This window comes from Salmo trutta, unplaced genomic scaffold, assembly GCF_901001165.1.
Source record: "Salmo trutta unplaced genomic scaffold, fSalTru1.1, whole genome shotgun sequence".
In the NCBI taxonomy this organism is placed as follows: domain Eukaryota; kingdom Metazoa; phylum Chordata; class Actinopteri; order Salmoniformes; family Salmonidae; genus Salmo; species Salmo trutta.
The window spans coordinates 1,625,012-1,652,197 of NW_021823412.1; the positions used below are offsets into that span (position 1 = coordinate 1,625,012).

Consider the following 27,186-nt stretch of genomic DNA (forward strand, 5'->3'; position numbering starts at 1 on the left):
TGTCCTCTAACAGTCCGGCACATGTTGATGAGTACAGCAAAGACGAAGCTGTGCCCTGTGCCAGTGAGACAACTGACACTGCGTTCTCAATAGTCACACCCGAAACTATTCCCATTTCGACGTGGATCAAGAACCTTCCCACTCTGCTGCTGAGTGAACCTTGGTTGAAAGAGGATAGTCTCAGGAGAGATGCTGTTTGTACTCTCCTCGGATTGGATAACACCCTGTTGGACAAAAAACACGGGGACATCCTCGCCGATTGGGTCAGCAACAACCAAACCGTTGTCAATACACTTCAGAGTCACGGCTTGCAGGACAGACTCAGCAAAGGCCTGATTGATAGCTTAGAGTCTATGGCCACGGACAACTGGAGACACAAGATATTATTATCGTTCCAGGGTAGCCGGTGTCAATCGAGGGGTGGTTCAACCCAACCTGTGGCCAAACTGTCCAGAGAGATGAAGCCTGGAGCTAAGAGGAAGAAAAACGATTCGAAAAGTGATTCGGGTAGCGCACACATTATTGACAAATGTACTAAGAAAGAAAGGCCCTTTCACAAGACCAAAGTGGTAAATCGGGATCGCTCTGCTTATAAGTCAAATAAGTCATTGGGCACTAAGTCATCCAGGTGGAAGCGTTACATAAAACACCGAGAATCAAGAGTGAACAGACCGCACCCCAAGTACAGTGGCGACGATGACCACCCTTGGCTGAGCCAGGCCGAGGAAGCCACAAGTGAAGAGGAAGAGTGTAATGTGGATGAAGGTAACATCCCCGGTGACGAGTTGGAGGCTACTATGTGCTACGGTAACAGTGAGGCTGTTGACGAATACGATTACAGTGACAAATTCATAAACGACGGATCTAGTGGTGCTGAATATAGCAGTGAAGAGGAAGAGGAGGTTGATGCATTCTGTGCTCAGGTGAAAAGGAGGGTTAGTCTAAAACCAAGAATGTTAATCGTGGATGTAGCCATAGGAGCAGGTCACATTCAGAGTCCGACAAGGATGCCCACACCGCTAGGCCTGGCTGTAGGGGTTTGAGAGAGGAAAGGAGCATCTACAAGCGCGCACTGCTATCCGACTCGGACGATTCCATCAAGCCAGAGTACAAGCGTGTCAAACGCACGAAAGACACCCGCAGGTCCCACAAGAGACAATCTAAACAGAGCAGGAGTGACAAGGGGGTTAAAGAGATGGATCCCAATGTCTTGGGAAGGCAAGATAAAAGCCTGTGCTAAAAACAGACTGGACAAGTCTAAGAAAAGGTGCGAAGCTGTAAAGACTGCTAAGAAGATACAAACCCACAATCGAGAGTCACACCAATACAAAAACAAAGTGTCCGATCATGAAGACTATGACTACGAAGGGGAGGGAACCCCCAGGCAAAGTATAAAAAGGTTACCCTGTTCCAAGCAAAAAGGCACTCGCTCTCCTGTTACCAAGACCGACTCAGAGCAGGATCCTGAAGACAATGAATACGAAGAGGAGGGGGTTCCCAGGCAAAGTATAAAAAGGTTACCCTGTTCCAAGCCAAAAGGCACTCGCTCTCCGGTTATCGAGACCGAATCAGAGCAGGAGGATAAATGCACGCTTAAGAAGACACAAAAAGGCAAAATTGTCAATAAAGCCCTAGTCCAGCAGGACGATTCCAAGAACCAGCAACCCGGCACCCTCACAGGTGTTAAAGTTTCACATCAGAGGTCTGAGGTGTCACAATTCAAAGGACACAGATTACATGTAGAGGCTGGGAAAGCAGCCAGTGTTACCGATCAAGCTGCCTGGCCAGCGGACACCACTCAACAGGAGTGTTCAGATCAGGAGGAATACGTAGATTGGGGATGTGACCGTACAAGACTAAACAGCGAGGATCACCCTACCCGTCCGGGTGAGCCTACATCCGCTGCCGAGTCAGAGTGTCAGTCAGACGACGCAGGGTCTCAGTCAGAGGACGATTCCCAATCAGAATTTAATGCTCAACTGGACAAAAGAAGTACAAGGACAAGGTACAGCGCTTCTGACACGGACTCTGGCGAGCCTGATTATTTTGTTTCTATGTGAGAGCAGTTATGTCTTCCCATATAACAAAGAAGCAGCCTGTACGTGGACCGCAAAGCGCTTACGTGATACGATATTTAGAGGGGCTGGCTAACAGTGTCTCAGTCTCACAGTTAGACAAACCGTGCACGTCTTCTGCAGTGCTGTCAGCCACGTATTCAACCTTAAGGTGTAAAGCAAAGGAACCACCCAAGGTAGTTGTCAATACCCTGGATAGGTATCTTGTGAAGAAATTATAACAATGTGTTTAGTTTGCTATGTAAGTTAAAGCAATGTGTTGAGTGCCCTGTTTGACTGCCCTATACCGAATGTTATACCATCCTTGTGTGACATAATAAACTTGAGTTCAACACGATACATGTATCAGGATGTATTTGTGATTGTCTTTGCATCTGTCTGTACCTGCATTTAGTTATGGTCCTTCTATATTATAAGAATTGACACTTACAAGTATACTGTTATGACAATTTGTATTACTTCATCTAGGGAAATAATAGGTACATGCTGATATGTAGTATTATATATGTACAGATCCTTCATGTCACAGCGGGGTTCAATGACAGCTGTTTATGGTACATGAGCATATAAGCTACGCTATTGTATAACATAGATCCTGCTTCGTACGTTGACTTGACATCTTCCCAAGAGCACACTCTGACGTGAGAGTCGTCTGCGAGGTACCAAATGTCGTCGTCTCGCACATAAGCTGTGTAATATCCACAGTAGTGAGTACCACGGTGGGCTACAACAGTGTACAGTTTGTATACAGTAGATACCGGTGCTTCAGGGTCTTTCATGATATATTTCAGGTCCAGTTTCTCAGGGAAAGCAAACTTTGTGCCTGTCTTGACTATATCAGTGGTATCTCTGCCAATGTTCCTAACACGTTCGATCCTGATACACACAACCTGTGGCAATGTCACTACCTTGCTGGTGATTTCAATCTGAGTTCCTGTGTGGCAGTGTGTATAATGGTAGTCACAGGTGGTGAACGTGTTGTCAGTGTACAGTTTGATGTAGTCCTGCAGCTCTGTGGGGAGATTATCGCCTATCAACACGGTGATCGTGTTGGACTTATTGAGCGTGGACTGGACGGTGTTACAATGGAGGCAGCGCATACGATCCTCATTCTCAATGTCCCACAATCGCCCTATCTTGTTACCTATCCCACAGTTGTCTGCTAAAGCGTTGATGATGCACTTGAAGACCACGTCTGAGTCCTCCTGACCGTCGAAGGGGGCTCCTCTGTACAATGCCATTGCGTATACTAGTAAGCTCGGATCACACGGTGACATGTTGCCTTTGATCATATCGTAGATGAGACGTTTAAGCCTCACTGCCACCGTATTAGGAGACCGGTGATGGTGTTCATCGACCAGCCGAATGAGGTCCCGTAGCTCATGTGTCCCACACAGCACTTGGACTACACTGTTGATGCTGCAGTGGGCCCCGTAATTGATCAAGCCACGCATGGTGTAAGGTGGACAGGGAGACCAATCAGGCTTGGTAGAACAACGGCACGGAGTCCAATGTGGCACGGTCAACAGCAGTTGATAGCCTTTAGTACTCGGTCACGCTGAATGTAGTCACGCTATTGAACAGCTCTCTGAGCGATATGTCAGACCCCTGCGGGCTCAGTAGATTATTGACATCTTGTAATAGTCAAAGGTGAACTCCTACACGGGTCCCTGTCGCTTACACTTTGAGAACATTATGACAGGGGTCCACTTGGAATCGGTTTGGGACACTAAGTCGTGTGTGAAACAACTGCCCTGGTCAGTGAGTAACTTTGACCGGTCAAGTTGATCTATCGTGGTACTCCCAGAGAGAGCAGAGGCTTTCAGAGTCACCTTCGTCAACCCCTGCATACAATCTAATGTAGTCACTTCAAGCCTAGATGATCCGAATATCTTTACTCTCATCCTTAGCACTATGTTCCTAACCAGTGTACTCAGCTTAGTATCACCGGGGCCTTCTGCTGTCTGGTTGCCTCTGTAAGGCTGAGGTTCGCAGGTATTGAGTCCTCTCAACCACTTGATGGACTCGGTCAGCACATGCGAGGTAGACGTGCCGGTGCTGAGCTCGCAAAGCCAGTTGCACAGGGTCGAGTCCGGTAAGTGCTTTGCGACCATACTAGTACAGAGACTGGTCAGGCTCTTGCATTGGTCACTGAACAGCGAAGCAAATGGCTTGTTGAAGTTCCTGCTCAGATAAGGGACAATGTCGATCATCACAGCTCCTTTACCAATCAGGATATATCTCCATTTGGTCATGTGAGTAGGCAACACATGCATGTCTAGGGCCGCTTTGAGCGTGAGAAACACTTGTAGCAGGAAGGCATATACCGAGTTAGGTGAGTCCGCAATGGTGCAGTTACACACTTACTTGCAGTCATCGAACAACTGAGCGTATTGGAAGATGAAAAGATCCCTGCGTCTAGAGCACTTACACAAGCCGTCCCTGGGACCAGCAAAAACAAGAGGGTGCATTCTGGTTATGCTCTGTGACTGGATAACCACGCTCTCTTTGAAGTGTGCTATCTCCTGCTCGTTCTTACTCTTCAGAATGACAATGGTTGTGTTTATCTCCCCCTCGATCATCTTGCCTCTCATTATCTCCCTATCCTCTATATCATCACAGATATCCTGGACTGGCTCTGCTGCTGGTATGCTGCTGGGTTGTTTCGGTGTGCCCCGGCAACTAGCGTCAGTAATGTGCCCCTGGGACTGGCTGACAATGTGGTTGTCCACGCTGGCTCCCGCTTGGCCTGTGGTGAGGTCTAGCACCTCGATCGTCTTGCCTCTCATAATCACCCTACCCTCTATAGCATCAACGATAGCCTGGACTGTCTCTGCTGCTGGTATGCAGCTGGGTGGGTTTGGTGCGTCCTTGCCATTGGCTTCAGTAATGTGCCCCTAGGTCAGGCTGACAATGAGGTTGGCCACACTGGCTCCCGCTTGGCCTGTGGTGAGGTCTAGAGCCCTGTTAGAGTTATTGCTCACAGACGCTATATTACAATCGCTGCTGATGACTATCCCATCACCCAAATTGCTACAGCTCAACATTTCGGCTGAGTTGTCACTCCATTCAAGGTTCTTGAGATCTAGGAGAGATACCTCCCTTGACACGTGCCCTGCATCAGGTGTGACTGAGCTTTCAATACCATAAGCCTCCTTCGATTGGACAGGAGGAAAATCATTTGCCAGTGTGGACGGTTGAGGATGGCGCTGATGCTGTAGACAGTTTAGGATTGAAGTACCCACATCTGGAAAGCCTAGGTACACTCTGGGAGCCATCTTGCAAGGTCTGACCCCGACCTGGTTGTCTGTTTCAGCAACCTTGCGTTTGCTATACTTGCTCTTGTATACACAGTCGAGATCTCTGACCTTGCTCGAGTACCAACTGTACGGCTGGATAAGACCAGGAGCCAACCTGATGAGGTCTATTCCGTAGTACACTTTCGAATCGGACCCGATCACTGTAACCGGGGATTGTGACGCAGATCTCTCTTCCACCAGTTTAGTGAGTTTCTTGGGGGCACATTCCTTGTCCACTATCATATCGGTTGACCTGTAGTCCCCTACCTGTGCGGACAAGGACATCTGTGGGGAAGGTACCTGCGCATCCGTGACATCTTGCGCCAAACACTGCTATCGTGTGAGACTAAGCAGTGTGGAAGGAGACCATCTCTCTTGAGGAAACAGGGTAATGCATAGCACTCCCATATAGACAAATGCTTTGTCCACTATGTGGGAGCCTATGAGAGAGAGTGTATTGCCTATATCCGTTGCGGTGGGCCTTGTTTGTTTGTATTTAGCTTGGAGGGAGCTAGCGTTTATCGATCTCAGGTAGCGTATGTCCAAACTATCATCGTAATCCGGTCTGTACACCCCTACCATTTTAGAAAGATTGTCAGCGTATGTCGTCTTACAATAACTTTGCTCCGAACCTTTGTAATTGAACAAGGGCAGGTTGCTGTGTAACTCCCACATCACACAGTACCAGCTGAATATGTCACTCCCCGTGGCTGAGTTCATGCACCACAGCACTTCGGGAGCCATGTTAGTGACCTGCCAAAGTCGCTGATCTTGAAAGCAAAGGGTATGGCCTTTCTATCAGGCTGGTGACAGACCAACACGTTCCTGTGTGTGAAGTCCCTGTGCTGGATGGTTCTCGATCGCAAGTATTCAAGCCCTCGGAGCGTGTCCAGTTCTACCATGGGGACTATTGAGGTGTCATCTATACGCCACATGGAGAACAGTGCTCGTTCCATGATGATAACTGCTCTACCTCCCAATTGGTAGCCGGGGATGTCACACCAAAAACCTCTGAATGTGCAGAGGATGTTGGCGTGTTGTATTGATACGCCAATCATCACCTCCTTCACCTGGGAGGCAATGTGCGCGTAGCGACTAAATTCATTGTCTATGAAAGGAACACTCCAGTCCACCATTTCCGGAAACAGGTTGGTCTTTGCAACTAGGTGATCGTTAACCGAAACGGTCACCCCAAAGCCTCCTCGACCTAGCACCATGTCCGGTCTGGATACCAAATCACATTTTGACCCCCTCGGCCCCGCTATGTTTGCGTATATTCTCCACAGATTGCCTTTTGCTGTAGAGTGTTGAGGCTTGAATATTCGCACAAAGTTGTCTATGGTCACTTTGGGTGTCCTGGGTTGAGTCGTGTTGTAGCTCATAGTCGGGCATCCATCTATCACTGGCCGTTCCTGGTAAGGCATTGCTTGGATGACCAGTTGTGAGACTATGCTCTGTGATAACATTGTTGAGAACTGTGACTGTGTCCTCGTCCTGTCTGAAGGTGAAGTCTCCAGGTTTTATCCCAAGCCACGACAGCACGCTTTGCACGTCGTTATAACACAAGGTCTTAACGTGAAACAAATTGCAATGCTCTACCAGTCCTAGCAGCCTTTCGGCGTTGCTTGTGGTTTGGATCCTTAGCTGGGCAATTTCCTTCTGATAGTTGTGACATCTATCACATAGACTATTGATCTGTAACACATCAGGTGTCGTAAATAGGAGATGAATGGTTCGTAGAGAGATCGTGTTCTCTGAACACGCTTCCGTATCATTTTTCGAGTGCCTGATCGTGGCAGGCGTGCCAGCTACGGGGCTGTTCCAAGACAGTGGATTGAAGAGTGGAGAAACTCTCCAGATGACATTGCAGGTTTTGAGAGATATATGGAAGAGGGCAGATGCCTTGTATATACCCAGAGGTGATGTAGAATCTCTCCATCACATGGAATGCTGTAGCACTGCGTGTAGCGGAGCACCTATCCCTGATCAGATATTATCGGAGCCTGGCAAATTCTCCAGATACTATATATATCTGTTGTTTCATTACTGTATCACTTCAGCTGGCCCAACGACATACAACCACTAAGGTATGATGAGTAACCACATGACCGTGTGAACCCAAGACAAAAACATTTCCCTTAGGCGATATACACAGGAGCTGGCTCCTGTCTACAGTGTCTACAAACCTCCCCTCAGCTCCACCTAGCCAAGAAGGCAGCTTCACGAAGAGGTTCCCGTATTACCTTCCCGAGCCACAGCCACAGCATTCACCTCAACCTCTAGAGAATCATCGGTATCCCCAGCAGCAACATCTTCAGCCTGGGCCACAGCAGCATGTTCGACAGTATAATGGAGAGGTTGACTGTACCAAGCCGCAGGATCAACGCCTCCCTTTGCAATGCACCACGAAATAGTTATATCCAGCTCTGACTGAGCACCAAGCTAGTGAATCCTCACACATGAAGCCCATGAGGTGTCCAGGTACTAAGCCTAGACCAAAGAATCTGTTTAGGAAAGGGTGTTATGACTCCAACGTTGACAGTGAGGAGGAGTATTGAGTGGTGTCAAACATTAATAGTGAGGAGGATTATTGACTGTGTGTGTGTGTGTGTGTGTGTGTGTGTGTGTGTGTGTGTGTGTGTGTGTGTGTGTGTGTGTGTGTGTGTGTGTGTGTGTGTGTGTGTGCGTGTGTGTTTGGCTGACCAATAAAGAACACTACCACAAAACCACGTGACTGTTTATTAGCAGGTCAACTGAGTAACATGACATGATGCACATAATAGAATCACACCGAAATCAAAGGCAGGCTGCTGTATCTTATCTTCCTTGCCCATAGAAGTAACACAAGCCATAGATAAGTGACAGCAAAACCACTATTAGGACCATGGCCATGCTCCATATGCACAGATCTTTGTTATTGAGACCCATGTCTGAGTGGTAGAAAGTACTGTTATTAGGAAAGCTGCTTATAGTGGCAGACATGGCTTGTCCTCCTTCCTCGACAGACTGCCTCTGTATAGGATGAGTGTTTTCTTAGAGCCACCGCGGTTCCACAGCACCACTTTCATTCATTCGAATGAGCCTCAGAACCTGCTGTATCAGCTTGGTACCTTCACACTAGTACCTAGGCCTTGATATTGGACATCAACAATGATAAGGTAAAGGCATGCTGTAATTGTAGTCTGATCACTCTAACACAGTATATGTCATTTGATGTTGTGGTATAGTGTCAAGGACACATAGCGTGAGTTCTCCTTTGTGTCTATGTGTTATAGATAATATAGGAAGGTAAATGCTCACCTACTTATCTCAATTCAATCTACACTGACATTTAAATCTCAGTTCTAGAGCTGACAATAGCTTCAGGCTATGGCACTTCGACCCTTTTCAAACTGGTGAACGCTCACCATCAATATGAGCTGTCTGACCATAGCCCTGTTTGTTACTACCACATACATATAGTAGTTAATTGACTGTGGATGGGTTAGACAAGGTTGTACTCCTGCACTGTCGTATACTGCAGTTTTGGTTGGAAGAGTCAGCTGTTTTCGGGTGGCGTAGGCATAAATGGACACTAAAAATCATAGATTCCTAACAGTGCCTGGATAGGTTAGACACAGTTGGAGTCTTGCACTGTCATATTGGACTCCTGCACTGTCGTATACTGGTGTTGTGTTCAGAGGGGTCAGCTGTGCTGTGATGACTGAGCATTGGTGGATACTACAACCACGGAGCATCACCATTGGGTGAAATAATGATCCATGTTGGACAAGTGGTGCTCGTCTGTGTATAAGAAGTGTAGCTCAGCTACAATGTCCGTCCATTACATTCAGCACTATTACCATGTTGTACCTTACCATAGTCATTCGGTGGTGTTGTACCCCACTGGACCATATCAACCTCATCACGGATAACATCACAACGTGGTATATGAACAGGTACTAGACATTTGACAGTTATCTGCATTGAGGTTGAACCTAAAAGGGCTACCAGCTACATAACCAAGTTAGTATGTTTGATGCAAAATCTCTGGGTTGAACCGAATGTCAATATGATGGAGTGTGGAGATGTGGATACATTGTTGGGAAACCAAAATGCTTTGGGTCTTGTTAGCAACACCTACAGTGTCACCTACACTGCCAGTAGACCAGGACTCAGTTTCTATAAACATTTGAGTAACACAGTGGCATTAGTGAAAGGGTACGACTGGACAATACGGAAGGGTTCAACTGTTGCAGTCAATGGGACAAATATAAAGCTGTACTGTCAACACGTAAGTTCTTAAAGAACGGAAGTTCTTAAACACTGTAATCACAGTAAACATGAAATGTGTTATGTTGTCCTTTGTTAACAATTGTTTGTATGTGTCACCCCTAGGAAAGGCTCGTTGTCACTGCTGTACTGACTGGGTCATTGACCAAGATGGTAACAGTTCAATGTCAAGAACCCCAGAGGATATACGACTTGATGAAGACACATGGGATCATATTCTCCAACGTCTGGGATTCCAACAGAGCACTGGGATCATATGCTCCAACGTCTGGGATTCCAACAGAGCACTGGGATCATATGCTCCAACGTCTGGGATTCCAACAGAGCACTGGGATCATATGCTCCAACGTCTGGGATTCCAACAGAGCACTGGGATCATATGCTCCAACGTCTGGGATTCCAACAGAGCACTGGGATCATATGCTCCAACGTCTGGGATTCCAACAGAGAACTGGGATCATATGCTCCAACGTCTGGGATTCCAACAGAGCACTGTCAGCAATGGTTACTGTTGTGTTTTATATTGTTATACTCTGCCTTACTGAATCTCTGTGCTATCCATGCCAGACGTAATAGTCTGTTGTGATATACAGTGATGATATTGAAATAGGAAATAAAAGACATAACGATATTCTGGTTGGTATGTTTTGGTGTGTTATTCAACAAAGCACATTGTATACATACACATACATAGATACATGTCAGGGTACAAAACATTTCGGTTTAGTTTGCGTAGCAAACACCAGAGCGCCCAGCTTTCACTTGGAGTGCACTCGTTTGTGTATAGGCGACGTGTAGGGGAGGCTCAGGGTGTCCCGGGTTCTGTAGGGGAAGCCCCTGTAGGGGAAGCCCCTAATTTTCACACTTCAATATCATCACTGTATTTCACAACAGACTATATTACCTCTGGCATGGATAGCACAGACATTCAGGAAGTCAGAGTATAACAACATAAAACAGAACAGTAACCGTCATCATCAAGTCCTAAGTGGAGTCAATTTCCAGGGGCTTCCCCTACGCGAACCCGGGCCACCCTGAGCCTCCCTTACGCGAACTCTGTGCTCATTCTGCCCTTGGGCACTGTGTGAGTTTGGGTATCGATTTTAAAACGGCTCCCCTCCTACACTACCTTCCCTGGGTTGTGGATATTGTGCCTTTGGGTATGGTTGTTATTATTTAAATCAAATTTTATCGGTCACATACACATATTTAGCAGATGTTATTGTGGGTGTAGTGAAATGCTTGTGTTCCTAGCTCCAACAGTGCAGCTGTATCTAACAATACACAACAATACACACACATCTAAACGTAGAAGAATGGAATTAAGAAATATAGAAATATGTGAAGACAGACAGACAGACAGACAGACAGACAGACAGACAGACAGACAGACAGACAGACAGACAGACAGACAGACAGACAGACAGACAGACAGACACACGCATACAAGCGCAGACACAGACAGACACATTGACGTACACACACTCTCCTTCCCGCTAACCTAATAACATGCATATGTAACAGTACTCTTCTGACGTTGTGTACAATCAATCATCGACACAAACTCCAACTTGTAGCACCAGTCATGGAGCTTTATTCTGATAGGAACAGCACAAAATTGCACGTCATGTAATGCACGGCTCACCATCTAACTCTGCACTCACGCACTGTACAAAATATACAACCCCCCCCACCAGACACAGTAAGTTGCTAGCTAGTATTAGCTGGAATTCTCTACAACAAAATGCACAACAAATATTCACCAAAAACCGCTGCATCTTATGTGTGATGTTCCAATAACATTTACAAACAAATTGATATAAATTGTACATTTAAATAATCACTTGGGAGTATAAAAATCACTTTTGACGTACAGTGCTTTGCAACCAACAACTTACCGCTGGTTTGGTGCTTGTTCACTGGGACGATTCTAACTGAAACATCCTCCCTCGTAAGCAAGCTACGCAAACCAGCCAATAAGATGCCATGTTGAGTAGGTGAAGGCAAGACAAAAATAAAACCAAAACCCCATTGGCTTAACAATAAAGTGGCAAGGGGAATCACCAATATAACCCTGTTACACTCCCCCCTACTGAATTCAAAGATTTTGCAAAGATTGCAAAGAAAAATAATAAAATACAAAACCACACTGTGCAAACATACCAGGTACAGATACACTCAACATATGTACAGAATAATCCACAGAGAAGAAAAAAAAATAGATATATTTTTATACTACCCAATAGAGAAAACTAAAAGGTAAAGCTGTGTATATCGAGGATGCAGACCCTGCTTTAAAACAGTCACTAAATACTCCAGTCATTAGACTATTCTCCTTGAGAATTAGAGTGAAAAGTGGTTGATCAATCCCCTTAGCTCTCATAGGTAAACATGCCTGTTACATGTTAAGTACACTCAGTGACTTTAAAACATCCAAGTAATAAAATAAACTACCGTAAGAGACTTTATCACATCCGTCACATTACTATCCTGCAACCTCTAATCATGGTCGCGATGATGTAAAAACAAAACAAATAAAAGATATCAATACCATTGACCCTCTCTATTCACCTATTGACCTTCAAGAGCCAACTTTCTGCTGATTCATAATCTCAATCAGTCTAGACACTGGTTTAAATAGTCTTCCTGCCCTTGACCTAATACGACCCCGAGTACCTTCAACTGCATAAGGGGTAACAGTGTTGTGTACTGTTGCGATAGTGGGTCTGTCACCACAGTCAGTGTGTAACTGACAAGGTAATGAATGGTCCGAGTTTGGTAGGTCAGTACGGATATCGTAAGCAGACTGGTCAATTAGCTCACTCACTACACTGTTACGGTCTCGGTCAGATTCTTGAAGACTCTCTGATCGAGGCAGACCTTCCAGCTGCAGTATATCTTCCACAGAATCCAAAGGTGGAATATCCTGAGCATCCAAGGATCGCACATCACCCTCCAGGCTTGTGTCACCTGTTCCTTCAGAAGGCAACTCTGACACCCACACTCTTGTTCTCTACTAAGCATCATCATCCACTGCAGTGTCCATGGCAGCTGAGACCACAAGGCTGTCATTCATGTCCTTCGACTCTGTTAACCTGTCTGGGCTAGGGGGCAGTATTTTCACAGCCGGAAAAAAAACGTACTCGATTTAAACTGGTTACTACTCTTGCCCAGAAACGAGATTATGCATATTATTAGTAGATTTGGATAGGAAACACTCTGAAGTTTCTAAAACTGTTTGAATGATGTCTGTGAGTATAACATAACTCATATGGCAGGCCAAAACCTGAGAAGATTCCAAGTAGGAAGTGGCCTGTCTGCGATTTTGTAGTTCTCCTTTTGCTTGTCTATCAAAACTACAGTATCCGTGGGGTTATGTTGCACTTTCTAAGGCTTCCATTGGCTCTCTGAAGCCGCCGGAAGGCGGATTGGGGCGCCTCCTGTCTCTGGGCAAAGTATAGTAACTCAGTTTGTCATTGGTCTGCCTGAGGACAAAGGGAATGGAAATGCGCGTTCACGAGACCTCGCCATTTTTTATTTTCCTCTTTGAATGAATACAGTATTGTCCGGTTGGAATATTATCGCTATTTTACGAGAAAAATACCATAAAAATAGATTTTAAACAGCGTTTGACATGCTTCTAAGTACGGTAATGGAACATTTTGAATTTTTTTGTCTCGAAATGCGCTCGCGTGTTACCCTTTGGATAGTGACCTGAACGAACGAACAAAACGGGGGTATTTGCACATAACTATGGATTATTTGGAACAAAAACTAAATTTGTTGTGGAAGTAGCAGTCCTGGAAGTGCATTCTGATGAAGAACAGCAAAGGTAATCCAATTTTTCTAATAGTAATTCTGAGTTTAGGTTGCCCCAAACTTTGCAGGTGTCAAATTAGCTAGCCGTGATGGCTGAGCTATGTACTCAGAATATTGCAAAATGTGCTTTCGCCGAAAAGCTATTTTAAAATCTGACATAACGATTGCATAAAGGAGTTCTGTATCTATAATTCTTAAAATAATTGTTGTGTATTTTGTCAACGTTTATCATGATGAATTTAGTAAATTCAGCGGAAGTTTTGGGTGGGAATGCTAGTTCTGAACATCACATGCTAATGTAAAAAGCTGTTTTTTGATATAAATATGAACTTGATTGAACAAAACATGCATGTATTGTATAACATAATGTCCTAGGAGTGTCATCTGATGAACATCAAAGGTTAGTGCTGCATTTAGCTGTGTTTTTGGTTTTTGTGACAAATATGCTTGCTTGAAAAATGGCTGTGTGGTTATTTGTGTCTATGTACTCTCCTAACATAATCTAATGTTTTGCTTTCGCTGTAAAGCCTTTTGGAAACCGGACAATGTGGTTAGATTAACGAGAGTCTTATCTTTCAAATGGTGTAAAATGTTTGAAATATTGAAATTATTGCATTTTTGAGGTATTTGTTTTTCGCGCCACACGATTCCACTGGCTGTTGAATAGAGTGGGACGCTAACGTCCCACCTAGCCCATAGAAGTTAATGCAGACATGTCTGTTCCCTCATCAACGGCAGCATGGGGAAGAGGAAGAAAGTATACTGGCATTATCAGGTTGCAATGTACCGTCTTCTCCTGTCCAGTGGAGCTGTTCTGAATCTTAAAAGTGTGACTGTCAGCATTCAATCCAGTGACAAGGTAGACTGTATCCTCCCAAAGGTCAGCGAGCTTCCGCTTTCCTGACTCCCCCTTGTTAGCCAGCAACACTCGATCCCCAATCTCCACTGGCGCTCCTCTGACTCTTCTGTCATAAAGGTCAGCATGCCTCTTCAACTGCTTCGCTGCAGATGCCTGTGCTGTACTCATGGCTTCTTTCAGATTTCTCCTCAAAGACTGAACAAACTGGTCATAGTCGACAACTTCTGGGTTCTCTATGACAGAGCCAAAGACTATGTCAACAGGCAGTCTTGGCGTCCTCCCAAACATTAGCAGGAAAGGGGCAAAGCCTGTGGTCTCGTGGATTGTACAATTGTACGCAAACGTGAGGGACTTTAGCGCCTGAGGCCATCTGTGCTTTGCTCTTGTCGGCAGGGCCCGGATCATGTTTCCCAATGTCCTATTCATCCTTTCACAGGACCCATTTCCCATCGGATGGTACGGTGTGGTGTGAGACTTCTGAACACCTGCAACACTCAACAGTTCGGCTATTAAAGCGCTCTCAAAGTTGGCTCCCTGGTCTGAGTGTATACGGCGAGGCATCCCGTAGACACAGAAATAGTTGTTCCACAACTGATGAGCTACTGACTTAGCAGACTGGTTCGGACACAAGAAGGCATGAGCCAATTTGGTAAAGTGGTCAGTAACAACGAGCACATCCAAGGACTTGTTTGAAGAATCTTCTGCAGACCAAAAGTCTACGCACACTAGATCAAGAGGCTCAGTTGTTATTATGCTCTCAAGAGGAGCTCTTGCTTCCGGATCAGGAGTCTTGCTCACGATGCATCTCCTGCAGCACTTCACATATGCTTTTACCTCCCTCTCCAGGCCATGCCAGAAGAACCTCTGTCTTGTCAGGTAGACTGTTCTCTGTTGGCCCTGGTGGCCAGCTTCATTATGGACACCCTTCAACACCATTGCTTTCATGAGGCTGGAACCACATACATATACGTTTTCCTCTTTGTAACCACATTCTTCGAAACACGATACAGTACACCCATCTTCATGGTCAACTTGTCCCAACTTCTGAGAAGACACAAAACCTCAACACTCTCATGGGCACGCTCTCTCCAGGATGGTCTTCTCCCCCTTTCCACAAAGAAGATCACGTTGTCATCACGCTGCTTACTCATCAGTAGGTCATGTGGCAGAACATCATCATCGGTCTGCTCTGATGGCATAACAGCCTGTGGAAGCTGTAGCAACAGCAGTGCATGTGAGCCCACTTCACCCACCCAGCACCTGTGTGAATGAAGAACAGCTGCAACTTCATGTCTTGATAAAGCACCAGATGGGGGGTCAACAGTAGCCTGACAGCTAATGAACACTTCGTTGGAGTCAGAAGCTTTGTCAAAGGGGTGGCTGGACCAGCGAAACACATCTTGCACTCTGTCTGTGAGCACAGCGTTAGCTTCAGCTAGTAAGGTCTCGTACGAGACCCTTGTCAGGCGATGGAGTCCACTGGGTCGTACGAAGGGCTCTCTGCTCAAAGCATCTGCAACAACATTTATTTTTCCAGGGATGTACTTGATGTCAAACTCGTACGGTGCCAGCTTGGCGACCCATCTCTGTTCACAAGCATCAAGCTTTGCTTTGGTCAGAATGTATGTCAAGGGATTATTATCCCTCCATACCGTGAACTGCTGTCCCCGTAGCCAGTGGTGGAACTTGTCACAGATAGCCCATTTCATGGCAAAGAACTCGAGCCTGTGTGCAGGATACCTCGACTGCACATAACTGAGGGACTTGCTCGCGAAGGCTATAGGTCTCGCTGTAGCTCCCTGTTCCTGCACCTGGGACAGCACAGCACCTAAGCCGTTGCTGGACGCATCCACCGAGAGTAGAAAGGGTTTGTCGAAGTTGGGGTGGGCCAACAAAACCTGGTCCAATAAGGCTTGCTTTAGCTGGAATAAGGCCCGTCTGCATTCTGTTGTCCAGTCGGCAGCCGTCAACTTCCTGACAGGTGAGCGTCGCTTCTTTTTCCAGCGTGGAGCCTTGTGTCCAGCAGTCAATCCAAAGAGAGGCTTTGCGATGGTCGAGCAACCTTCAATGAACTGTTGATAATACACCACCATCCCAAGGAATGACCTCAATTTCTTCTGAGATGGAATGTCAGTGCCATCTTCCATCAGATCAGCTTCTGTTACTCCTGTAATGGCCCTCACCTTCTCAGGGTCTGTAGATACACCATCCACACTAATGATATGCCCCAGAAACTTCACAGACCTCTGCAGAAAGTTACACTTTTTTGGCGCCAACTTCAGGTTGTGAGCCTTGAGACGCTCAAAAACCATTTCCAGGCGCTGTATAGCCAGATCTTCAGTGGGCGCATAGACCAAGACATCGTCAAGGTAACACAGCAGGCTAAGAAAGTTCTGATCCCCAAAGATGTTTAGCATCATCCTCATAAAGGTTGCAGGACTATTACATAACCCCTGTGGCATACGATTGTATTCGTACAATCCAAATGGCGACGTAAAAGCTGTGAATCTCCGGTCATCCTCATGCACTTCCACATTGTAGTAGCCAGAGGTAAGGTCCATTGTCGAGAAAAAGGCATTTCCAACTAAAGCAGCCCGCGCGTCAGCCTGGTGAGGGAGTGGGTGAGCATCTTTGATGGTGCGAGCATTGAGCAAACGAAAATCAGTACAGAGTCTCAAGTCTCCAGACTTCTTCACATACAAGGAGAGAGGCGAACTCACTACTAGACTTCCTTATGATTTCACATTCTTCCATCTCATTCAATGCTTGCTTGAGCTTCTCATAATGTTTTGGTGAACGGCGTCGGTAGGGCATCCGAAAGGGTTTCTTATCACTCAGTTGAATGCGATGAAGACATCCGGAAGCTTTTCAACAATCCAACTTGTGCCTGGAAAAAACGGACTGGTACTCAGCTATGAGCTGGATGAGTTTCTTCTTACCAGCAGGAGACACTTGACAGGAGTCGACATCAATATCAGTCAAACCTAAGTCACGTAAGACCTCAGGACCGCTTGAACTGTCAGGTCCGTCAGTATCGTGAAGTTGGCTGGAACCGTCATCAGTCAGTGTCAAGTCATCTTGGCAGTCAGTGAGTATATCAGACGTTCTCTGCACTTGCTGCTGTAAAGCTGCTGATGAATCATCATTCATACACGAACAGTCAAAGTCCTCTAGAGCCATGCAAGGAAAGACATCGGCTAGAGTGGCATTTCGTCTCAATGTCACTGTCTTCTGAGAAGGGTTTATCACTCTAATAGGGAGCCACCCATCCCCCCGCAATAGAGCTACTGTCCTCCCTACCAGGATTGACCTTGGTGTTGACCTTGAACTGCTGGGCTCAATGAGAACAGCACTGCCCGCTGATAGATTCTGAGTGTTTCGTAGTCTGCCCCAGACTAAGTGCTCCTGCATAGGCTCTAGAGTCACAGCCCCTTTTAGTCTCACAGTTCCAACTTTGTCAGGTACTTCACTGTCTCTCCATCTCTCTACATTAGCCATCGTGTTGATTAGCTTGCTCTCCTCACCCTCATCACACACAGGAGTATGGTTTATCTGGTTTATAACATACAGCAGAATGTAACAGGTGAACAGACAGCTGATCTGGTTTATAACATACAGCAGAATGTAACAGGTGAACAGACAGCTGATCTGGTTTATAACATACAGCAGAATGTAACAGGTGAACAGACAGCTGATATTTTGCATTGAAGTGTGTAGGCTACCTATAAACTGTCGTTGATTTATTTTTTTCGAGTAAACAATGTTTCAGAATTTGTGGGCACTGCAGAATATATAGGTTCGGGAAAAAGTCAATGCAAAACATTACTGAATTAAAACGATCAATTTATAGGTCCACAACAATTTGCAATTGTTTTTGTCTTTCAGAAACATTCAGATTGGCCTACAGCAAATGTCACTGTAAAATAAAAGATTCTGCCAACACTTCGAAAGACGTTTGATCAAGTTTGCCATGGATATTTCCTTCAGATATACTGTCTGGGCCTAATTCCAATACTTCCAAAGTATACAGCAAATAAGGGCGTTATTGTCACCATAAAGGGTGAATGACGGGCGTATTACACCTGGAGTTATAACACTAGTTCACGCGGACACCATTTTACAACCGGTCTGATTTATAACTGGAAACATGCATGCGCCAAGTTTATAAATATCAATATTTTTATGCATGCACATTTACAAATGTATAAATATTGTGTAGAAACGTTTTTTTTTTTTTTTTTAAATACTCTGTTGAACCATCCTGTCTGTCTATTCTGCCTGGTCTCCCCACACCCAGGGGTTAAAGCAACAGACACCAAGACCATGTTGAACCATCCTGCCTGGTCTCCCCACACCCTGGGGTTAACCTCCCTGGGCAAGGTGGGACGTTTGCGTCCCACCTAGTCAACAGCCAGTGGAATCGCGTGGCGCGCTATAACTTCAATTTCTCAAACATATGACAATGTTACACCATTTTAAAGACAAGACTCTCGTTAATCTAACCACATTGTCCGATTTCAAAAAGGCTTTACAGCGAAAGCAAAACATTAGATTATGTCAGGAGAGTACCCTGCCAAAAATAATCACACAGCCATTTTCAAAGCAAGCATATATGTCACAAAAACCAAAACCACAGCTAAATGCAGCACTAACCTTTGATGATCTTCATCAGATGACACTCCTAGGACATTATGTTATACAATACATGCATGTTTTGTTCAATCAAGTTCATATTTATATCAAAAACCAGCTTTTTACATTAGCATGTGACGTTCAGAACTAGCATACCCACCGCAAACTTCCGGTGAATTTACTAAAATTACTCACGATTAACGTTCACAAAATACATAAGAATTATTTTAAGAATTATAGATACAGAACTCCTTTATGCAATCGCGGTGTCAGATTTTAAAATAGCTTTTCGGCGAAAGCACATTTTGCAATATTCTGAGTACATAGCCCGGCCATCACGGCTAGCTAATTTGACACCCACCTAGTTTGGCCCTCACCAAACTCAGATTTACTATAAGAAAAATTGGATTACCTTTGCTGTTCTTCGTCAGAATGCACTCCCAGGACTTCTACTTCAACAAGAAATGTTGTTTTGGTTCCAAATAATCCATAGTTATATTCAAACACCTCCGTTTTGTTTGTGTGTTCAGGTCAGTATCCGAAGGGTGACGCGCGAGCGCATTTCGTGACAAAAAAAATCAAAATATTCCATTACCGTACTTCGAAGCATGTCAAACGCTGTTTAAAATACATTTTTATGCTATTTTTGTCGTAAAATAGCGATAATATTCCAACCGGGCGACGTTGAATTCATTCAAAGGCTGAAAGAATTTTTTTTGAGAATTCACATGAACGTGCATCTCCAGTGTCACTATTCTCAGCCTGACCACTCACAAAATCTCCTGCTGTTTTTTGCCCAGAGACAGGAGAGACGTAATTCCACTTTCTGGCGCCTTCTGAGAGCCAATGGAAGCCTTAGAAAATGTCACGTTACAGCAGAGATGCTGTATTTTCGATAGAGATGCCACAGAAGGAGAACAAATTGTCAGACAGGGCACTTCCTGTATGGAATCTTCTCAGGTTTTTGGCCTGCCATATGAGTTCTGTTATACTCACAGACACCATTCAAACAGTTTTAGAAACTTTAGAGTGTTTTCTATCCAAATATACTAATTATATGCATATTCTCGTTTCTGGGCAAGAGTAGTAACCAGTTTAAATCAGGTATGTTTTTTATCCGGCCGTGCAAATACTGCCCCCTAGCCCCAACAGGTTAAAGCAACAGACAGCAAGACCATGTTGAAACATCCTGCCTGTCTATTCTGCCTGGTCTCCCCACACCCAGGGGTTAAAGCAACAGACAGTAAGAACATGTTGAAACATCCTGCCTGTCTATTCTGCCTGGTCTCCCAACACCCAGGGGTTGACTACAACTGTTGATCTGAGGCTGTGAACAAAGACAGGGGTCCAGCTCCCCAAGAAGGTTGTTCATCCTGGAACATGACTCAGTTCCTTTTCTCAACACCATGTCGATGAGGTCACGTGCCTTCTCTGCCCTCTCAGCGATCACCTTTAGTGAGTCCATTTCCTCACTTCGTTCAGACAGAGTGAGTTGTAATCCCATAAAGAATCTAAGGAAGGTCTTTGGTCAAGATGTCAACGTGGTGATGTGTATCTTTGACTAGCCTGACTATCAGCCTCCCCATCTGTATAGGACAAGAGATCATTCCAGTTTTCAAAATCATGTCGATGAAATTCTTCCACACAGAGACACTCGATGTCAATCTAAAATGAATCATTGTTTATTGTCAGCGAGCTGGAGAGGTTCCAACCAATCAGGAGCTCTCCCAGGTCAGACCCAACTCAATGTACCATAGTACACATGTCAATCAGGAGCTCTCCCTGGGCAGACCCAACTCAATGTACCATAGTACACATGTCAATCAGGAGCTCTCCCTGGGCAGACCCAACTCAATGTACCATAGAACACATGTCAATCAGGATCTCTCCCTGGTCAGACCCAACTCAATGTACCATAGTACACATGTCAATCAGGAGCTCTCCCTGGGCAGACCCAACTCAATGTACCATAGAACACATGTCAATCAGGATCTCTCCCTGGTCAGACCCAACTCAATGTACCATAGTACACATGTCAATCAGGAGCTCTCCCTGGGCAGACCCAACTCAATGTACCATAGTACACATGTCAATCAGGAGCTCTCCCTGGGCAGACCCAACTCAATGTACCATAGAACACATGTCAATCAGGATCTCTCCCTGGTCAGACCCAACTCAATGTACCATAGTACACATGTCAATCAGGAGCTCTCCCTGGGCAGACCCAACTCAATGTACCATAGAACACATGTCAATCAGGATCTCTCCCTGGTCAGACCCAACTCAATGTACCATAGTACACATGTCAATCAGGATCTCTCCCTGGTCAGTCCCAGCAGTTGTCTTATATACGGCTATACACAGACAAGTTATATTTGCATGGTTTAGGATAATTAATGAATCATTACCATTGTGTTTCATTCATGTGACTGACCAATACTGGTTCATAGCATTTAACAGACCAATACTGGTTCATAGCATTTAACAGACCAACACCTCACCAGTCTTCTTCTCTCTAAGATGAGACCTTGAAACTGAGATATCTCCTTCTCAAAACAACGTCTGGGCTTACTGCCAAATTACAGCTACTGATAGTGAGGATTGTACAGTCAGCCACTTGATGAACACACAAATTAGTTTACAGAACAGCACATGAATAAAACACAGACATTTGTTAAAAGAATAGCAAACATTACAATTTCCCTTACAATCATTTAAGTGTCTTTGTCCACAGACTAGGAGACAGGCTTCAGCATCTTCAGATTAGGTGAAGAAGTGTCTTTGTCCACAGACTAGGAGACAGGCCTCAGCACCTTCAGATTAGGTGAAGAAGTGTCTTTGTCCACAGACTAGGAGACAGGCCTCAGCACCTTCAGATTAGGTGAAGAAGTGTCTTTGTCCACAGACTAGGAGACAGGCCTCAGCATCTTCAGATTAGGTGAAGAAGTGTCTTTGTCCACAGACTAGGAGACAGGCCTCAGCACCTTCAGATTAGGTGAAGAAGTGTCTTTGTCCACAGACTAGGAGACAGGCCTCAGCACCTTCAGATTAGGTGAAGAAGTGTCTTTGTCCACAGACTAGGAGACAGGCCTCAGCATCTTCAGATTAGGTGCTACAAGACAGAGGATGGAGGAGAAGGGAAGAGAGAGATCAGAAAGTATGGAGAAGACTGAGGAGTGAGATACACCTGAGATAATGATGTGATGATGGTCCTATGATACACCTGAGATAATGATGTGATGGTGGTCCTATGATACACCTGAGATAATGATGTGGTGATGGTCCTATGATAGAACTATAATAAGAGTCATTTATTACAGGCAGCAACACAAAAACGTGCTTCCATTCTGAAAAATACGTTATCTTTGATCTGGGTAGCTATGTTTTTTATTTGATCTATATTTAAATCATTCAGCATATTCAAGGGAGAGAAGAAAGTGGTGTTACCTAGATTCACTCAAGTGCTTAACAAGATGGCGTTCATGTTCAATGAGAGCTTTGAGACAAGCTCCCGTCACTTCTGGTCCTTTAGGGAGGACTGCATTCAGTAGTTCTCTCATTCGGTCCTGTTCAGTTGTTTCAGCTTTTATTCTGGAGTACTCTTCATCACCAATCATGCTCTTTGACGACAGATCATCTGCTATTGGCATTGGGTTTTTGACTCCCTGAATGAGTATAGCCCTGTGTTTCTTCAGAAACTCCTCAGCAGGAATCCCAATGAGTATTAATGCTGAAGGGGGGTGAATTAAATGAATATGTCTTTAGGGTGAACAGCAGCTGTTTCTACATCTAACAGTCTCTCCAGTTCTCATTCCCCTGATAGTCATTTCTTGTATAGAGCTGACTCCAGGGTTGTAGTCAATTCACATTCAAGTCAGACAGTTTAAAACAACATTTTTTAAAATTGACTAATTTATTTGGAATTGACACGTACCCTGGCTGACACGATTGTCTATTCTACATAACATACAGAGCCTTGCAAAAGTATTCATACCCCTTGAATTTCTCTATTGTGTTACATAGTGGGATTAAAATGGATTTAACTGTAGTGTTTTGTCAACAATCTACTGAAAATACTCTGTAATGTCAAAGTGGACCACTTTAAACTCAGTTTTTCACAATTCCTGAGATTTAATCCGAGTAGAAATTCCCTGTCTTAGGTCAGTTAGGATCACCATTTTATTTTAAGAATGTGAAATGTCAGAATAATCGTAGAGGGAATTATTTACTTCAGCTTTTATTTCTTTCATCACATTCCCAGTGGGTCAGAAGTTTACATACACTCAATTAGTATTTGGTAGCATTGCCTTTAAATAGTTTAACTCGGGTCAAACGTTTCGGGTATCCTTCCACAAGCTTCCCACAATAAGTTGGGTGAATTTTGGCCCATTCCTCCTGACAGAGCTGGTGTAAGTGAGTCAGGTTTGTAGGCCTCCTTGCTCGCACACGCTTTTTCAGTTCTGGACACTAATTTTCTATAGGATTGAGGTCAGGGCTTTGTGATGGCCACTCCAATACCTTGACTTTGTTGTCCTTAAGCCATTTTGCCACAACCACAACCTAAGTGTTTGTAAACTTCCGACTTCAGCTGTTTGTTCTTTGACATTACACAGTATTGTGTGGAGATTGTTTACAAAAATTACAATTAAATCCCTTTTAATCCCACTTTGTAACACAATAAAATGTGATGCAGATAGAAATACAGAGCCCTGCAAAACTGTCAATGTTCTATATCATTACACCCCACTGAACACGACTCATGAAGACCTTCAACACCCCACTGAACATGACTCATGAAGACATTCATCACCCCACTGAACATGACTCATGAAGACCTTCATCACCCCACTGAACATGACTCATGAAGACCTTCATCACCCCACTGAACACGACTCATGAAGACCTTCATCACCCCACTGAACATGACTCATGAAGACCTTCATCACCCCACTGAACATGACTCATGAAGACCTTCATCACCCCACTGAACATGACTCATGAAGACCTTCATCACCCCACTGAACATGACTCATGAAGACCTTCATCACCCCACTGAACATGACTCATGAAGACCTTCATCACCCCACTGAACATGACTCATGAAGACCTTCATCACCCCACTGAACATGACTCATGAAGACCTTCATCACCCCACTGAACATGACTCATGAAGACCTTCATCACCCCACTGAACATGACTCATGAAGACCTTCATCACCACACTGAACATGACTCATGAAGACCTTCATCACCCCACTGAACATGACTCATGAAGACCTTCATCCCCCCCACTGAACATGACTCATTGAAGACCTTCATCACCCCACTGAACATGACTCATTAAGACATTCATCACCTCACTGAACATGACTCATGAAGCCCTTCATCACCCCACTGAACATGACTCATGAAGACCTTCATCACCCCACTGAACATGACTCATGAAGACCTTCATCACCCCACTGAACATGACTCATTGAAGATCTTCATCACCCCACTGAACATGACTCATGAAGACCTTCATCACCCCACTGAACATGACTCATGAAGATCTTCATCACCCCACTGAACATGACTCATGAAGACTTTCATCACCCCACTGAACATGACTCATGAAGACCTTCATCACCCCACTGAACACGACTCATGAAGCCCTTCATCACCCCACTGAACACGACTCATGAAGACCTTCATCAGTGTCCTTCATCACAACTTGAAGAGACGTTAGCTCTGTAACCTCATCCACAAAAACAAACTTACATATTGGATGAGAGTCTTTGCTGTATTCATCTGAAAAACAAACAACAGAAAATATCATAAAACATTTTAATAGCATCTGTTAGAAAAGGACATTGATGATTGACATACTGTTTATGTCTAGTATTTCTTACCTTTTGATACCACTGAATTCCATACTGTCCTCTCATCTTCCCCGATTAACTCCATCTCAATGTCAACCCCTGTGTTTCCCATTATCATCTGACAACAGCTTGGTGTGGTGTCTGCAGGTAACAGCTGAATCTTCTGTAGGAGGCCATATGGTGCAACGATTGAGACAACAGACAGAGAGAGCGACAAAGAGTGAAATATAATTATATTCCAGTTATTCATATACAATATGACAGATTCATGTCCTCAGCCTGCTAAAACTGCACCTCTGGATAGATGGAAGTGGAGTGGGGATTCTTGAGCGCAAACCAACTGCTGCTCTGTGTTGGACTAACCAGTCCACTCTGCAACATACAGACACTAGTGTGAGCTAACAATCTTCAGTATTAGTTATTATGTGGATGTTTTAAACATGTGTTAATCATGTGCTCTTCTGCCCTCTAGTCTAGGTCAGTGTGGTCTGACAGAGGGTTGCTGTTCACATCTGGCCTCAGTCCTGAGTTCACCCAACTCACAACTGAAACAACTGGAGCTGAGAGACAATGACCTACAGGACTCAGGAGTTACACTGCTGTCTGCTGGACTGGAGGATCCAGACTGTAAACTACACACACTGAGGTGTGTGTGTGTGTGTGTGTGTGCGTGCGTGTGTATGTGTGTGTGTGTGTGTGTGTTGCAAGCGTTCAAGTTTGTCCTCTACTCCCCTCTAGTCTAGGTCAGTGTGGTCTGACAGAGGGTTGCTGTTCACATCTGGCCTCAGTCCTGAGTTCACCCAACTCACAACTGAAACAACTGGAGCTGAGAGACAATGACCTGCAGGACCCAGGAGTTACACTGCTGTCTGCTGGACTGGAGGATCCAGACTGTAAACTACACACACTGGGGTAAGTACAGCTGTTTCAGTCAGGTCTGTACTGAGCTGAGTTACACTGCTGTCTGCTGGACTGGAGGATCCAGACTGTACACTACACACACTGGGGTAAGTACAGCTGTTTCAGTCAGGTCTGTACTGAGTTCAGTAAAACAAATACTCTGAAAATCTGATGTTTTATCACATTGTTTTTGTCATGGACAAATGGATGGGTGTCCTACAAGATGATTGACACCAGTACATCAACCTAGACAGCTGTTGTGTCTCTCTCTGTAGGCTGTCTGGCTGTCTGGTCACAGAGGAGGGCTGTGCTGCTCTGTCTTCAGCTCTGAGGTCAAACCCCTCCCACCTGAAAGAGCTGGACCTGAGCTACAATCACCCAGGAGACTCTGCAGGGGGACTGCTTTCAGCTGCTCTGGTGGATCCCACATATAAACTGATGAAGCTGAAGTAAGTCAGAATAGATGTCCTAATAGTGTGAGCAGCGGTTGTGTCATATGTACAGTCGTGGCCAAAGGTTTTGAGAATGACACAAATATTAATTTCCACAAAGTTTGCTGCTTCAGTGTCTTCAGATATTTTTGTCAGATGTTACTATGGAATACTGAAGTATAATTACAAGCATTTCATAAGTGTCAAAGGCTTTTATTGACAATTACATGAAGTTGATGCAAAGAGTCAATATTTACGGTGTTGGCGCTTCTTTTTCAAGACCTCTGCAATCCGCCCTGGCATCCTGTCAATTAACTTCTGGGCCACAGCCTGACTGATGGCAGCCCATTCTTGCATAATCAATGCTTGGAGTTTGTCAGAATTTGTGGGTTTTTGTTTGTCCACCGGCCTCTTGAGGATTGACCACACGTCCTCAATGTGATTAAGGTCTGGGGAGTTTCCTGGCCATGGACCCAAAATATCAATGTTTTGTTCCCCGAGGCACTTAGTTATGACTTTTGCCTTATGGCAAGGTGCTCCATCATGCTGGAAAATGGCATTGCTTGTCACCAAACTGTTCCTGGATGGTTGGGAGAAGTTGCTCTCGGAGGATGTGTTGCTACCATTCTTGATTCATGTCTGTGCAAAATTGTGAGTGAGCCCACTCCCTTGGCTGAGAAGCAACCCCACACATGAATGGTCTCAGGATGTTTTACTGTTGGCATGACACAGGACTGATGGTAGCGCTCACCTTGTCTTCTCCGGACAAGCTTTTTTCCGGATGCCCCAAACAATCGGAAAGGGGAATCATCAGAGAAAATGACTTTACCCCAGTCCTCAGCAGTCCAATCTCTGTACGTTTTGCAGAATATCATTCTGTCCCTGATGTTTTTCCTGGAGAGAAGTGGCTTCTTTGCTGCCCTTCTTGAAACCAGGCCATCTTCCAAAAGTCTTCACCTCACTGGGCGTGCAGATGCACTCACACCTGCCTGCTGCCATTTCTGAGCAAGCTCTGTACTGGTGGTGCCCCGATCCCGC

The 27,186-nt window shown here is 44.9% G+C and overlaps 1 long non-coding RNA gene across 1 annotated transcript; it reads right to left on the minus strand.

Moving 5' to 3' along the window:
- Positions 1–24,716: 24,716 nt before the first annotated feature.
- On the minus strand, positions 24,717–25,292 carry LOC115190818 (uncharacterized). Its single transcript, XR_003877418.1, has 3 exons — positions 25,112–25,292; positions 24,848–24,980; positions 24,717–24,746 (listed from the first exon to the last, which is right to left on the minus strand). It is a non-coding gene; the product is annotated as an uncharacterized LOC115190818 (long non-coding RNA).
- Positions 25,293–27,186: the final 1,894 nt, after the last annotated feature.